Below are 14,756 nucleotides of genomic sequence, written 5' to 3'. Positions count from 1 at the left end.
AAATACCAACCCAGGGAAATGAAAGTGGAAAGAAACATTATCTTTCTCCGTAATGCAACCATTTACAATCTGCGTTACGATCCTTCTGCTCTGCAGAGTGAGCAGCAGTCAGGGGGATGTTTCTATTACCAGACCAGAATGCAACAAATCACGGGCTGTAACTTTCCAGTGCCGCATAAAAGCAGCTTAAAACCATATAAAGGAAAGAAAATAAAAATAATATACAGGGATTATTTCCTTTTTTGTTCAATCCCAAGGCAAATACTTATTTTCAGGTGCCTGAGATTCATATATTTAGGAACATATTTTCAAGTTCAGGGCCATAAAACTTAGCACTAGACATCTAATGTGGGGATCTTGCCCTTGGTTCTTAAATATGGGGCAGGATGCCTGAAGAAATTGGCTCAAGTGCAGAGAAGTCTTGAAAATGTTTTGCTTCAGAAGAGCCTGTGTGTATTATTTAAAACTCACTTCTACCATTAGGTTTCTGAGGACATGTTTGCACCAGCTAAAGGAGGAGCATTTAGGAAGTTTCCAGAGAAGTCTGAGGCAATGGGGCTGGAACTGGATGATCTTAAGGTCCCTTCCAACCCAAACCATCCTATGATTCTATAAAGGGGAGCTTGTGTGCATTTGGTCAGTGCTGCATCCAGATCCTTTTTTCTTCTCTAGGTTGGGAGGAGCAATGTGACTCATCAAGACATTGGGTGGGCAATAAGCACCACACACCTCCTGCAAGCCCAGTAAGCTTTGCCACTGCTCCAGTGGATGTAGGGAAAAGACTCTGGCTGTTACCTGAATGGGGGGAGCATCCCAGCCTCCCTGCCCTGCCTTCACTGGTCCAGCATAGCAGGCAGCTCCACACGGCTTCCGGGGGGTTTCGCAGGGCAAAGAGCTTCACCCATAGTGAACGGTTGGGTGTGGTCATGCATGGATTCCCCGTGTCCTGACAAAAATTGCCATTGTGCAGTAGCTTTTTTGGTGCATTCAGAAGGCAAAGCACAGCTTGATAGAGCTTCATACAGCCAGGAGCATGTGGGTGGGCATCCAGTGGCGCTCCTGGGGATGCAGCTTCTGTACATCCACACGTGTAGAACACGAGCAGGAAGGGGTTCTGGAAGTAAAAGCAAAAGGTTTAATTGTAAAGAAAGGTTGTCTTTGGTACCTCCTTTACACTTGAACTGATCTCTAGTCAAACAGCACTGGTTTGTCAGCTGAGCTGGGAACAAAAGGGGCCGTGGATGCTGCTCTGGGCTCTGCAGCAGCCCAGCTCTGGGCAGGAGAAAAGCTTCACCCAGGTCAGGGGTGTCAGCTCAGTCCTTGGCTGGACACAGGGGTGCTGCTCTCAGGGCTGCCTGCCTGCACATGTTGGCTCAGGACCATGTTAGTCCTGTCCCTGCAGCACAAGGACTCTCCCTGGGGCTGTTTCTGGCCCAGCCTGTTGTTCTCTCAGACAGGGAGACATGTCCAAGAACAGGCATGTGCAGTAACAAGGCTGTGTGCTGTTCACAGGGGCCGTGTTCCCAGTGTTTAACCCCAATTATTGGGGGTTGAAGTTTAGTTAAGAAAAGATGAAGGGTTACAACTCACTACAAGGTTTCAGTTTTGAACATTATTTGCTTCTGGTGTTAGCAGTCCCTTACCAGCTTGCAACATGAATAAAAGGCAGTATCAGTCCCATCCTGAATAGATCCTCTGGGGATCAGAAGTGGATTTGGGGAGGCTGTGGAAAATTGTGCTTTTCATCTCTCTCCTATTCATGCCTCTTCTCAAAAGGATTAAAAGGAGTCTTTCTCCAGGCTGCCGCACAAAAACATCCCACCTGTGTGTACAACCCTCCTCCTGCCTGTTCCACTGGTATGCTGCAAAACTTCCTATATAACTGTAACTTATATAACTTCGTTGTAGGGAACTCAGATCAGGAGTGGCTGGGAGTCCCCATCATCTTTTGAAAAAGTGTTGAACTGTCGGGTAGAAATCAGGTAGAAATTGCCCTCCTTCTTCCTACGTTAATTTTGCCAGCATCAGGTATTTGGGATGAGCCAAGGATTGTTCATGAAGCTATAGATCATCACAGGGATCTTTTATTACCAGAATCTGTCTTTATTTATAGCTTCTTGCTGGTACAACTCACCTGTCTGGTGTCAGAAATTTTTCCTCCTCTCTTTCTGACCCCTGGGCAGGGTCTGTCAGTGGTGGGCAGCTGTGGCTGTGTCTGTCAGGCAGCAGGTGACAGGCTGGGGAGATGAGGTTCCTCTTTCTTCTCTGGTTATTGATTTTTGCTCTGTTTTTCTTAAGGTTGGTATTAATTATAAATTCCAAGAGGAGTCAACACCAAGTAATAAGGGGAGTTATTAAACCTGGGTGATGCCCTAGACATACAGATGGAAGGTTTTTTTACAGACTGGGGGTGTTCCTGCCTCCCTGCATGCATGCTAAGCCTGGATATCTCTGGTCATGTTCTGTGCAACAAGATGCCTATTTTGCAATATCTTTGTTTTCAAACTCCTCCTTAGTTTGAAAAACAGACTTGGTAATACTTCCTTGCCCTGCAGGGGTCCAGAGGATTAATCAGTAAAGGTGGCAAGGTGCTCTGGTGTGGTTAAAAAATTAAAAAAAAAGACTAAAGAACCATCTAAAACAGGGTGGAAGATGGAGCTGAGCCCTGGGGGTGATGAAGCTGAAATATTAATAAGGTATTGACACTCTGGAAAGTTAAACCATCATCCCACTGAAATACCAATCCCTCAGTGTGGCTGGTTGCTGCTTTAAGACATATTTTCATTTATGATTGTGAAAAAATTAAAGGAAAATTGAACACAGTGTTCTCCAGCAGACCAGGGGATTGGAGAATTTAATTGCTTGTGTGCTGCTCAATAAAGAAAAACAGTTTTGTGATTCCTAATTTGTCATTCAGAACAGTCTGAGTGAAGAAATCACATTGCTTGTTTTTAACTCCAGGGTCTTTTTGGTGTTATGATAGAAACCTTCTCTAAATCACACAGAGCACCTCTGAAAACAGGGCCTGCCCATAGCAGGGGATGTTCTGTCCTCAGTAGACACAAGGTTTCCATTAGTTGAAATCTTGTTTGCGTCCCAAACCGCCGTAAATTATCTGTAGGATGGCAGAACAAAAACTTTGTTTCGATTTCTTTGTATGAAATCCTTAATTGAGAAAAGCAACCTCTTCCCTATTTTTATGCTCTCTAAAAACACCTGCCGATGTACAAGGAAAGGGTAAATTTGTCATTTCCATTCCTACAGAAGAGTTGATCTGAAAGATTTGTACTGTTCACTGAAGATATTCACCCAAAAAGGGAGACAAAAGGCTCTTAGACCTGTACATCAGGTTTCTGTGTCTGTTTATTCCTTGTTCTGTGGAGTCTGAATCCCAGAGAAGGATTTGCATATTGTCAGCACTTTATATTTCAGATATATTTTATTGTAGAGATGACAACGCATTGTCCCTGCCTGAGCAGACCCAGCCTTGAATCAGACGAATTTTTTCTGGTGATCAAGATTTCTCAGTCTCTCTGCAAACCTTGGAGCACCCTCTCCTCGTTTCTGTGGGCAGTTACTGGTCAGAGCTTTGGGGAGAGCCAGAAGAAAAGAAAGCCCAGGTGCCAGGGAGGGATGGAAAATGAGATCTGTGAGTGGGAAGCCCACCTGTCAATGTCTGCAGGAGGGGAATCCACCCTTACTCATCCCTGTGGCTGGCACAGCTTCTCCTTGTGAGTCCTCTGCGTCCTCTGCGTCCCCTTCCCGGCTCTGACAGCTCCGTGCCTTTGGCTCTCATTGCCTGAGCCTGTAATTAGCAGTGATCAAGGCAAGGTGCCTGCCCACGGCTGTCAGAGGGGATGGGAGCGCAGCGTGCTGGAGCAGCCTGTGCTTTGGGAAGCCTTGGAGAAGGGCTTCATGGCAGGGCCATGTCTCAGCCACGAGCGTGTGGTGTCCTGGTGCTCGCTGGCCACCCCCAGGAAAGCTGGAAGATGCCCTCAGCAAAAATGGTCTGGAACTTGTGCTTATTGAATGTACCCTGAAATAAAATCTATCAGGGTGTGACAAGGGTTATTTTAATAATCTAAAATCTTATTGCTTCTGGAACATCTGCTTTTTCACAGAGCAAGCAAATTGGTTTTAATTTCATTGCCATAATTTCATGGAAATAAGTTTGAAAAACTCAAACCCCACTATCAGTTAGAAAAACAATATTATCTTTTTCACACCTCTAACAGTGCTCATAAAACTGCATGAAATAGAAAGCAAATAAAAATATTTGCAACTAATTTCCCCCCTTAGTAAAGTAAAAACTTCACCTGATTTTTAACTTTGCAGAGAAAAGCAGTGTTATCAAGAGATGGTTCTTTTGAGGTGATGGAAGATGTTACTCAGTCATGTTCCTTGCCTACATAGAGGCAGATACGTTCCTGTTGTATTTTAATTAGTTCTAAACCTATGCAGGTGAGGAGTACAGTACAGCATTATTATTAAAATTCATGCTTTATAATCAGAACAGTTAGTACAGTCTCTGAGAACAGCAAACTAAAGAGCTTTTAGCTTTGGTTAATAGTGGAATTATCTAACTCCTGCTATCATTTAACCCATTGCAAAGTTTTTAAGTAGAGAGAAAGGTTGTGATCATAAAGTTAAATTGTTGCATTAAGATCATCAAGAGAAAATCTGTGATCGTTCTCAAAGGCTACATCAGGCCAGCCATTAATTATGAATGCTCATTAATTATAATGGATTTTCTGCCACAAAATCTCTTTAACTGATCTCTTGAACGGAACTTCAGTAGGGCAGCTGTGACAGATGTAGGAGGATTGCCCCTTTTAAAAGGCTGGGAGTTTCTCTCTGGTGGCATCCATACTGAAACAGAAGCAAAACGACTAATGAAGTTAAGGACCTCATTTTTTAGAAGATCAAAGTCATAAAATTCTGTTAATTCCCTTTGAGATGAAACTATCAATTATAGCAAAGAGATTGTTCCCTGTAACATTTTATTGCATTTTAAAACTCCCTAATTGTTCCCCAAGACCATCTTCTTTTCTATTTTGCTATAATCTAATTTGCTGAAGTGTCAGGAATCTAAAAAAAGTATCTCTAGGACAAAACATCACGTATTCTTCTTAACATATATTCTTCTTAAGAACAGAAGTAACACCCTATTCCTCTTCAGCAGAACCCAGCACAGGCTGTTTGGTTATCAGAGAGCTCTGCTGGCGCTCGGCTACACAAGGTCCACGTTCCTAGGAAAGGGGGAGTAAATTTGGTATTTTTGTTTAGTGTTTATAGTTCTCATCTTCTCCTCTCTGAGCTGCTTCCATCTTCTCTTTTTGGGGTTAAGGACTCTTTGCTGAATTTTTGTAGGGTAAATGTCAGCTGAACTTCTTCAAATCACCCCTCCCAAGTGTATTTTTGTGTCCCCATTCAGTTTTAATGAACCCTGGAAGGTAAGGAGGGACAGAGATGTTTAACTACATGGTGGCAACACAACTAAATTTGGCTGTAGTTTTTACCTCTCTTTAACTGCAGTTTTTAACTCCTCCAGTGCCAGGTTGTTCCTAGAGCTGCTGCCATGGCTTTCCGCTGTCTAGTGCTGCATTTGGCAGAAATACCCCAGATCTGTGTGGACCCTGCTCTGCAGCCTGCAGGTGCTCATCTCTTCAGTTACTGACAAATTTCTACAGAAGTGTTTTTCTCCTTTGATATTTTAGAAAAAAATCACAGGATAAAAATGTAGCATCAATATTTTTAATGGTTATTTAGAGAATGAGGTGTTGGACATGCTTGAGAATACTGCTGGGCATCTATTTGCATGTGTAGGTGCCTAAATATCTGAGAAAAACAACCATCTGGTGTCTCTGGGCTTGGATCCTCAGGAAACATGTAGGCTACTCAAACAAAGAGAATTTAGGCACATACATTTCTTTTGATGATTTGCTCAACTCTTAATGTTTCCTTCTCTAATGCGCAGAGGAAGAATACACAAAAGGCTTTGAAAGGCTCTGATGCCTTTGTACTGTCTGTACGTACAGACAACATTATGGAAAACTAGCAGGAAAAAACATATATTTTATAGAAGTATTCTGCCCTCCAATTTCAACATCCCTTAGAACTCTTACTTTATAAAATAAATAATTGCCTACCCGGTGCCTAGATAGCATTGCCAATTACTTCAAAGTCAATTAATTTCTGAAATAATTTTGAGCTACTTCAAATTGCTTCTTCTCCTTAAAGACTCATTTTCTTCCATCCTGTTCAAGCAGAATTTCAGATTTCATATTTTAATTTCTGTAGAACTCCTGGGTTGTCTATAAGAGAGGATTTGGCCTCAGCATGCCAGAACACAAAGAATACAAACCATTCTGCTGCCAGAAATCAGCCCTGTTTTGTGCACACCTTAACCTGGTACAGAAGACAGAAGCATTAGCACCTGAATGCAGAATATTTTCTGATCTGTGCATGGTGTCACTGCTGCAAAGCAATACAAAATCCTGTAATTCAGAGCAGAAGACCATATTTTGCCAGATTTGGGTGGAAGTTCTTGCTGACATCAAGGTAACTCCCAGTGGGTGACTGCCCGCGGAGTTTTGGGGGGTTTTATGTTTGGTCACTAGATTAAATGGACACTGAGAAACATTGGTTAAAAACCCCCACTCCTAAACATAGGAATTGCTCCAGCTTCCACAGGGCAAATCCTGGGACAGGGAATTAGTAAAATTATATTAATTTCAATGCTGATTCTTCAGATACAGGGCAACGTCTTGATTCTGAACCTGTTACATGACTTTCTTCCCTCAGTGTTGACAGTATTTAATGACAAAATTAATGAGATACTCATTGATGCTGGGCCAATTCCCTGACTTGCACATTGTCAATCAGGTAGAAATCCAAATGTTCACCCACTCTCTAAACCATTTTATGTCTCTGACTCCATTAGGAGCACATGACACATCTTGTGGATCATGTGGAATAAAATCAGATATTCTTTCCTTTTCACTCTGATGGAAAAGAAAGCACCCCACGATTCTCAACTGTATAATCGTTTCCTATAAAATAAATTACTTTATCTGTCTTAATACTGTCACACTTCTGTTCTCCAGTGATCTACTTCTTCCATCTGTGTGCATAACTGTAATCTTCTCTACACCTACTCTATGTATGCTCAAGTGTCAAAATCCAGCCTCAATCATTCCTGTCATCAGTCTCTTGTTCCTGGTGGGATAGTGGGTAAGACATTACTGCTCCTCAGGCTTCTTTGGGAGATTTCTGGGCTCACTTGGCAGAGTTTACATGAGCTATCAGAAATATGGTGTGACAGAGCTTTGCTTTGCTTTTTGTCACTTGAAATTTTCCACTTATGGAACAACAGGGTATTTTCATTGCTGTGTGTGTCTTGTTTCCATCATGACTGATGCTGTAGCGAAGAATAACTTCAGGAGATATCCACATTACCCAAATCCTGTGAAAGTTGACTTGCTGTTTCTTATTGAGTAATTCTAAGTGACTCATCCTTTGTTCTCTGATACAATTTTTTTCACTCGTTTGCAGAATATTGTTCAGACAATTGAGCTTACCTACCCAAATCACCATCTTTTCTGGTGAGGCAGCGCAATCACTTTCCTCTTTCACAAAGCCCTTGTGAGGGAATGAGGTGACCCATAAGTTACCACCATCTTGTTTGCCTTAAAATACAGATTATACTCGGCTAAACGAAACAACTGCAGGAAAAAAGAAACCCTTTGGAAGCTGTGCATCGTCGTAGTTTGACGTGACAACGTGCCTCTCCCGCTGAGCCATGACCTACTTTGCTCACAAAATGCTCTCATTACCTTCCCCCAAACACGAGGCTGCGGGAGCCTCAGGAATTCTGCACCTCGGGTCAGTCACCAACAGTCCTGCAATGGTGAATTTCCTTGTGAATCAGTGTGTCAGGGGCCGTGCTGCTTATCTCATGTAAATAAAATAACCCCTCTTCTCCTGCTGCTTGTATCATTTCCTGTCTCTGCTCCAGATTCCAGGCTGCCCTCAGCACCCACTCTTCAAACTCACAGCTGGATAAATTTTGCCATCTCATGAAAGCTTTTGATACTTTTTGGACTGATTTATTTATCAGCCTGATTAAAATGTTTTGCTCTAGTAGTTCAAAATTTTCCTTTTTTTTTTTTTCCCCTCCTCCTTTTCCTCTTTCATTATTGGAAAGGAATCCTTTCTCTTTACCCAGTCTATTGTGTGCATCAAAACTTGGTAGGATGCCTGCTCATGGAGAAACAAGAGGCAAGAGTTTAAGCATCAACAGCTGTAGGAATGACCTACAACACATGGGACATTTGGTAATTATCCAGTCTGTATTATGTAAGACATAAAATCATGTAGTTCTGCTAAAACTTGAAAGTGGAGAGAAGGAAAATGATGGCAAATGACTGATTGCAAAGATAAAGATTCTTAACTGTACATTCATATTGTTTGGATCTAAAAAAAAAGCCTAAAGTTTGCTTGTTGAATTCAAGTTTGTCACAGAGCAAAGGCTCGGCTTTGAAGGATGTTTATTGATAAAAGAAGAGATGTTTGAATCATAAATATCCACAGCTGAGAATGATTTACAAATGTATGACTGCAGGGACTGGCTGTAAAAGAAAGTTTGTGCTGGGATTTTTCTGCTCCAGTTGGAGTAGGGAAAATCTCTGATGCATGTCAGAAGACAGAAGGGTAAGCTGTGGACTTTCAAAACCCTCCCACCCCCAGTGCGTGGTATTTGATGTCCAAATGAGGCAGGCATTTATACTTCCAGAGGGTGAAGTCATCAGAGCAGAACCAACTTACAGCAGGGGGAACTGTGAAGTTATGTGCTGAATAGATCTCAGTAACGAAAAATTAAGTCAGTCTGTCCTGCCAATTATGGATGTTGAGTTGGACACTACAGGGAAAGACTGTGTTGGAAAGGCTATCCACTCCTGTGATTTCTACAGGGAATTTTCCCCCCCACACACATTATTCAATGTTATTGAGCCTAGTAACATACTGGAAAACCAGCTCACACGCAGAGTGTTTAGGGACCCAAAATGAATTTACAAACTCTCTCCAGGAACTGGTCCAGTATGTAATTTCCTCCCTGACACTGGAACTTCAAGTAACATTAAGGAGTCTCACTGCATATTTATCAGCTTGAAATTTGGATACCACCATAATGTTGGGAAGTAGAACTGGTTTATAATAATATATACCATTATTTTTGAAAATATGTTTCTTTGTAATTAAGATGTGTGTAGAAGTGGCAGAGTGAAGGCCATGGTATTTAGAGGTCCTGTGTTTGACACTACAGCCCAAATGATGAGTCCTGGAAATTCTGTTCCAGTAAGAAACACCTTCCATGTTTTTAATGCTCAGAAGTTGCCATTTGCAGTAGTTCTCAAACTCTTCACTTATTACTTACAAATTCATTTTGTATTGTGTTTTGCCTGCTTATGGTATTGCTTTACTTGGATTTACAGAGCCCACCCGTGCACGTAGAAAGAAGCTGTTTGTGTTGTATCTTGCAGGAATAAATGCTGTAATCTCTGTATTTGGGTTAATACATCTTTTATTATTCACAATTTCAGACATTCTCCTGGTGAAGCTCAGCAGCTGTGCTTTCTGAAAGCAATGCCTGAATCAAGGATGAAAATTGTCCTCTGAGTTATGAGAAACACACACAGCCCAGCACTGCCCCTCCTCAAGAAACTCCCAAAGAGCTGTTGAACCGTGGCTGTGCTGTCCCCCTACCCTGTGCCACACACTGTGTTGAGAGAACTTTATAGGAAATAAGTGGCATAGAAAATAACTCCTCTCTGAGCTTGTAGGGGCCTCAGCAACTTCCATGGCAGCAGAGCCAAGGTGATGTCCTGTGCTGTTCTTACCAGCTGGCTGAGGTAAAAAATCTGCTGTGGTATGCAAAAATAAAAGAAGGGGAGGACTCTGGTTTATAGCTGAAACCACAGTCTGCCACTGGAGGACATTTATCAGAAGTGGCTCAGACTCTGCTTGCCCTCCTCATTTTGAGTTGTCCCTTACTCTGGAGTGCATTGATTTCATCAGGGCTACTTGCACTCTTAAGTACAAACAGTTCGAAGTGAGGGTGAGAGAACTGTACCCTAATCCCCACACTGTATTTCAGACCTCTTTGTCTACCCACTAAAATTTTTATGCCACCAGAGTGTAAAAAAATAATTTGCATCAAAAATCTTCATCTTAGATAAAAGATTTGAGTAGCTGTTTAAAAAAAATAAGTGACACTACCTCTCAAAATGCTGCAGATTCACCTTTCAGATATGCAATTTTCGTTCTATTGAATTTTTTGACATATGGTTATGTAAAACATCTAATAGCAAACTCCATCCATTTACACCTTCCAGAAGGCAGCGACTTCAGGAGTTAATGTGGGATTATTTTTAGCATGTATTCAAGTTTATTCATGCTGAAAGGTAGTACTTATCTTTTGTAATTTTAGAGTAGTTATTTGAATAAAAACATGAGTATAGTTCTATTTTAACTGTCATGTGACATCTGGGAACTGGTTCAAACCTCCCTCTCTTGGAGAGGTGGAAATCTCAGCAGTTTTTCTTTCCAGCATCTCAGTGGTACACACAATACCTGTGTATGTGTTGAGACCTATGTCTGTAAATAATATGAGTAACAAAATATGAGTAATCTTCTATACACTGAGAGAACATTATACCAGAAACAATGAAAGCACCCATCGACCAGAGAAAGTGCAATTTTCAGTGTTCTTTGTAGGAAAAGCTTGTTGAAGTTAAATTACCCCCTTGAATACAAATTCCATGTTAAACTGTCACTAGAGACACTGTTAGATAAAAATCTGTGGCTGAGTATTTTCCCTCGAACTGGGTAAATATTTCTGTTAGCCAGCTAAGTGAGCCCTTTTTCAAGTTCAGAGATGGTCTGTGCAGAGGTTGCAAGTTTCTCAGGTTTTGGGGTCACTCTTTATATAAATCTTATACTGTTTCTACTCTCCAATGGAATAGTGAAAAACAAGGGGTCTGCAAATTCAGTGTGTAATTTTGGTGGAAGGAGTTGAACTGTTTGTCTGAGAGGACACACAGGGATTTGGCTGGGGCAGGCTGATGCAAAGGCAACAGCAGGAGGTCAGCAAAATTTTGCAAAGTTTTATTTGTTCCAAGTTTGATTTACAGGAAGGGGAATATAAACCTCTTACTTAGAGACGACTGTGGGTCCAACAGTGGGAAAAGCTTTGCAATAAAAATAATAATTAAGTCACAATGATAATGAGGCTGTAGTTACTCAATGCCAAGTGATCTCTTTGCCTTTGCAGGCAATTCGTGATTGTACATTTTGATATTCGAGATAATCTGGGTTGCTCCTGCCTTGGGGCCTGCACTGATAGGTCTGTGCTTTATCATCCTGCAGAAGAAGATATACCAATATTCACAGAATAATGCCTTTCACAGTCTCTTTCACAAGGAAACAGGCCATAAAAGTATTAGTGACACTGGGTCTGTTGACAGTGATGTTTGAAGAGGCATTTTACAATGTAGTTCTTCTCCTGATCTGTATTTCTATTCAGTGCATTTTGAAAGCATTTTCCAGCTCTGAGTCTCAGCGAACCAGCCCTGAATATGCCACTTCCCTTGATGACAAACTCTGAACCCTCAGGCAGTGTTTGGGAGTTGATGTCACGTAGAGCAGGTTCATGGCAGTGCTTCATGATGTGACCAAGTCACAGGAACAAGAGAGTGTGCTCGACTTTCCCCTAACAGCAGCAGAGAAGTACAACAGACCCATTACTGTGGGACCCCACTGTTTTCTTAGACCACGAGCTGTGTGTGGGGTTGGGGCAGGCCCAGCAGAACTGTGCTCTGACAGGGGAGGTTGGACCCCAGCTCTGCCCAGCTCTTTCCCAAGGGCTGTACCCACCTCCCGCTGGGATCCCAGCCCCCACATGTGCCTTGAGATCTTCTCAGCATCTGGTCTGACCCCCCACAGATGGGCAGAGTGTGTGCCTCCTTCAGCTCCCATAAAACTTGAAACAGCCCTTAATTTCAGCTGGTTGAACCCCCTGCTGGCTGCAGCTTTGGTGGTAGGGTGGAGAAGAGATCATAATTTCGTTCCTGTGTGCTGCTAATTTTCACACCAAGTGTGTGTATCTTCTCCTAATCCTTTGCCTGAATGGAACATTTCTATCACTTGTTATTGCAACTGATTCCAGAAGACTGTAAAGAGGTCCCGAGCTGAGTGATCTATTGTAATTGACTGAGAAAAGACTCAGCAACCTACCTGGATACAAAAAGAACTGAAGTAAATCCCCTTTGTCTCAGTTACAGGCCTCTTCTCTTGAGTTTGGAATTCCTTAGTGAGAAGAAGCTCCAGGAGATGTTCCCTCTCTCTTAGCACTGCTGCTGCATAAGAAATAAACTTCAGTAAAAGAGTTATTTAAATGAAGGAACCGTTTTGCATGGATCCCGTCAGCTTTGTTACCATTTTGATCAAACTGGTCTAGTGGAAGGTGTCCCGGCCCATGACAGGGGGTTGGAACAGGATGATCTTTAAGATCCCTTCCAACCCAAACCATTCTATGATTCTGTGTTCTTTAACACTCCTCTGACCTGCATCTCATTTGGAGAGTGGCCACTTGGGCAGGTTGTTCATGGGAGTGTCAGTATTCAGCCCTCCAAATTTGGCAGGGATGTGATTTGCCAAGGAGCCTTGGGCAAACAGAAGAAACACCTCTGTGCCCCGCTGTCTCATCCCTGCTGCCAAGTCAGGACAAGTACTCCCCTGGCTATGGAGAGAAATCAGACCGTATTTCTTCACCTGCTTTGGAAACACTAGTACAAAAAGATTGTGGAGTCTAGTAATTCCTTGATGTGAGAAACAGTTGTTTTGTGTTGTGTCTGTCTTCCTTGGGAAGGTGTCAGTGCCATTACTCCTGCCCCTTCAGTGTCCAAAAATGCCCTTTCATCCTCAGACTGAAAGCATAAACAAGAGCGTCTGTCACTGGTCCACCCTCACCCCAGTGGCTTGGATAAACCAAGAGCCAGAGAAACATCCCAGTTTTTTGAAGAGCTGCAGTTTTGATTCCTCCTTGATGGCACCTCTTCTCCTCTTCAGCCACCCCTCCCCAGCACCCACCTGTGCCTTGCTGAGAGCCCAGCAGCCCTGCTGGACCCGCCAGGGCTGCCACTTGATCCCAGCAGGAACAGCAGAGCTCACCAACAGCCAGAGCATTATTTCTTTACCCCTGAGCCTTCCTCATCTTGTTAATCCATTCACTGCATTAGTAATTGATTAATTGAGGCAATCTCCTTTCTTCTCTTTCCACCTGCATCCTTCTTTTCCCTCAAGGGCTGCATCACTGCTCTTGCATCACTACTCACAGAAGCTGCTCTGCTCCTACTGCTGGTCTCTCTGTTCAGTTTTTCTGCATTTCTGAAGCAGAGTTTTGAGTGGAATTGCCTAAATCTGGAGAAACACCCCCACGAATCAGACCCATTAGTTCCCTGATGTTTTATTCTTTTGTTTGACTTCTCTTTAAATATATTTGGTGGGAAGTGACATTGACAGATCCAAAAAGCCAGTATTGACATGTCCCCAGGTGAAGCCCTGCTGCAGCATGTGGCTTACACACACACTGGGCTCTGTCAACCCCTCCACTCCTTCCTGCTGACACTTTTAAGACTGTCAGTAGTGAAAGCAAGGCAGGAGCTTGCTCCTGACCCTGCTACAAAAGTCTTAATACAAAAATTCCTCCTGGGTGGGCTCCAAGCACACGGCGATTGGCAAGAGCTGCTGGCAGCAGGTGGATGGCAGTCTCTTCTGGGGACCTGTGTTACACATTGCTTTGGGTTTTAGCTGCAAGCAAGCAAGAGAACAGCCCAACATCTGCTTTGGCAGGGAAAACGGTAGGAAGCTCCCGGCAGTGCCAGAATGTTTCTAAATTGATTCTTACTCCCTCTGCCTTCTTGTGTGAAATAAATTGGTATATTTTGTTTGTGAATTAACATAAGGTGGCTTTAGAGATACAAAAGGTCTTTGCCAGGCTTAATCCGTTTACAGCTTGTGAGAAAATTATTTAATTAGTGGGAAATATTTATACTAAGGCTTTAGCCAGGATCTTATTCCAAGCTATGTGGCAGCCCTGGAGAGCCCAGAGTGAGCTGGTACAGGATGAAGGGCCATGATGGGTGATGGCTCAGATCCTTCCTTGGACATTTTCACTCCAAATGAGACCTGGTGTCTGGTATGCCTGACATAGCTCCATATTTCAAAGGTCAAGGTGAAAAGTGATTTTTATCCATCTTTATGGCAGTGTCTGTCCTGCCCTGCAGGAATGACCCGTGAGGCCAGGCTGAGGGCCAGACTGCCTGTGTTGGCTTGTCCAAGGATGGGCAGAGCTGCTCAAGGGACGGCCCTGGCTGGAAGGAACGGGGGCTCTGTGGTTTGGACTGGCCTCAGTGGATCCCAGTCCAGTCGCCCAGGGGCCCTCGGAGCCTGGGCCATACTGGGACATGGAGTGGGCTGGTCCCAGTGCCCTGGGACACCCCAGCTCCATCCCCTCCAGCCTCTTGGCAAGACGGAACACAGCAGGATGTGGTAGGAGAGACCCAAAAGCAGCAAAGCAGATCTGCAGTGATCTTGCAGGTAGTGTCCTTTCTTATGTCTACAAAAGACTCAAAAACCTGAGAAGTTTTAGGGAAAATAGAGATGTTTTCTTTATTCACTTGCTTCTTTGGTAAACT

This window comes from Corvus kubaryi, unplaced genomic scaffold (assembly GCF_017639235.1).
Source record: "Corvus kubaryi isolate FWS band 111438036 unplaced genomic scaffold, C.kubaryi_AGA036_p1.0 split2-37374, whole genome shotgun sequence".
Taxonomy (NCBI): domain Eukaryota; kingdom Metazoa; phylum Chordata; class Aves; order Passeriformes; family Corvidae; genus Corvus; species Corvus kubaryi.
The sequence above is the reverse complement of the archived record's forward strand: the minus strand, read 5'-3'. Positions refer to the sequence as shown.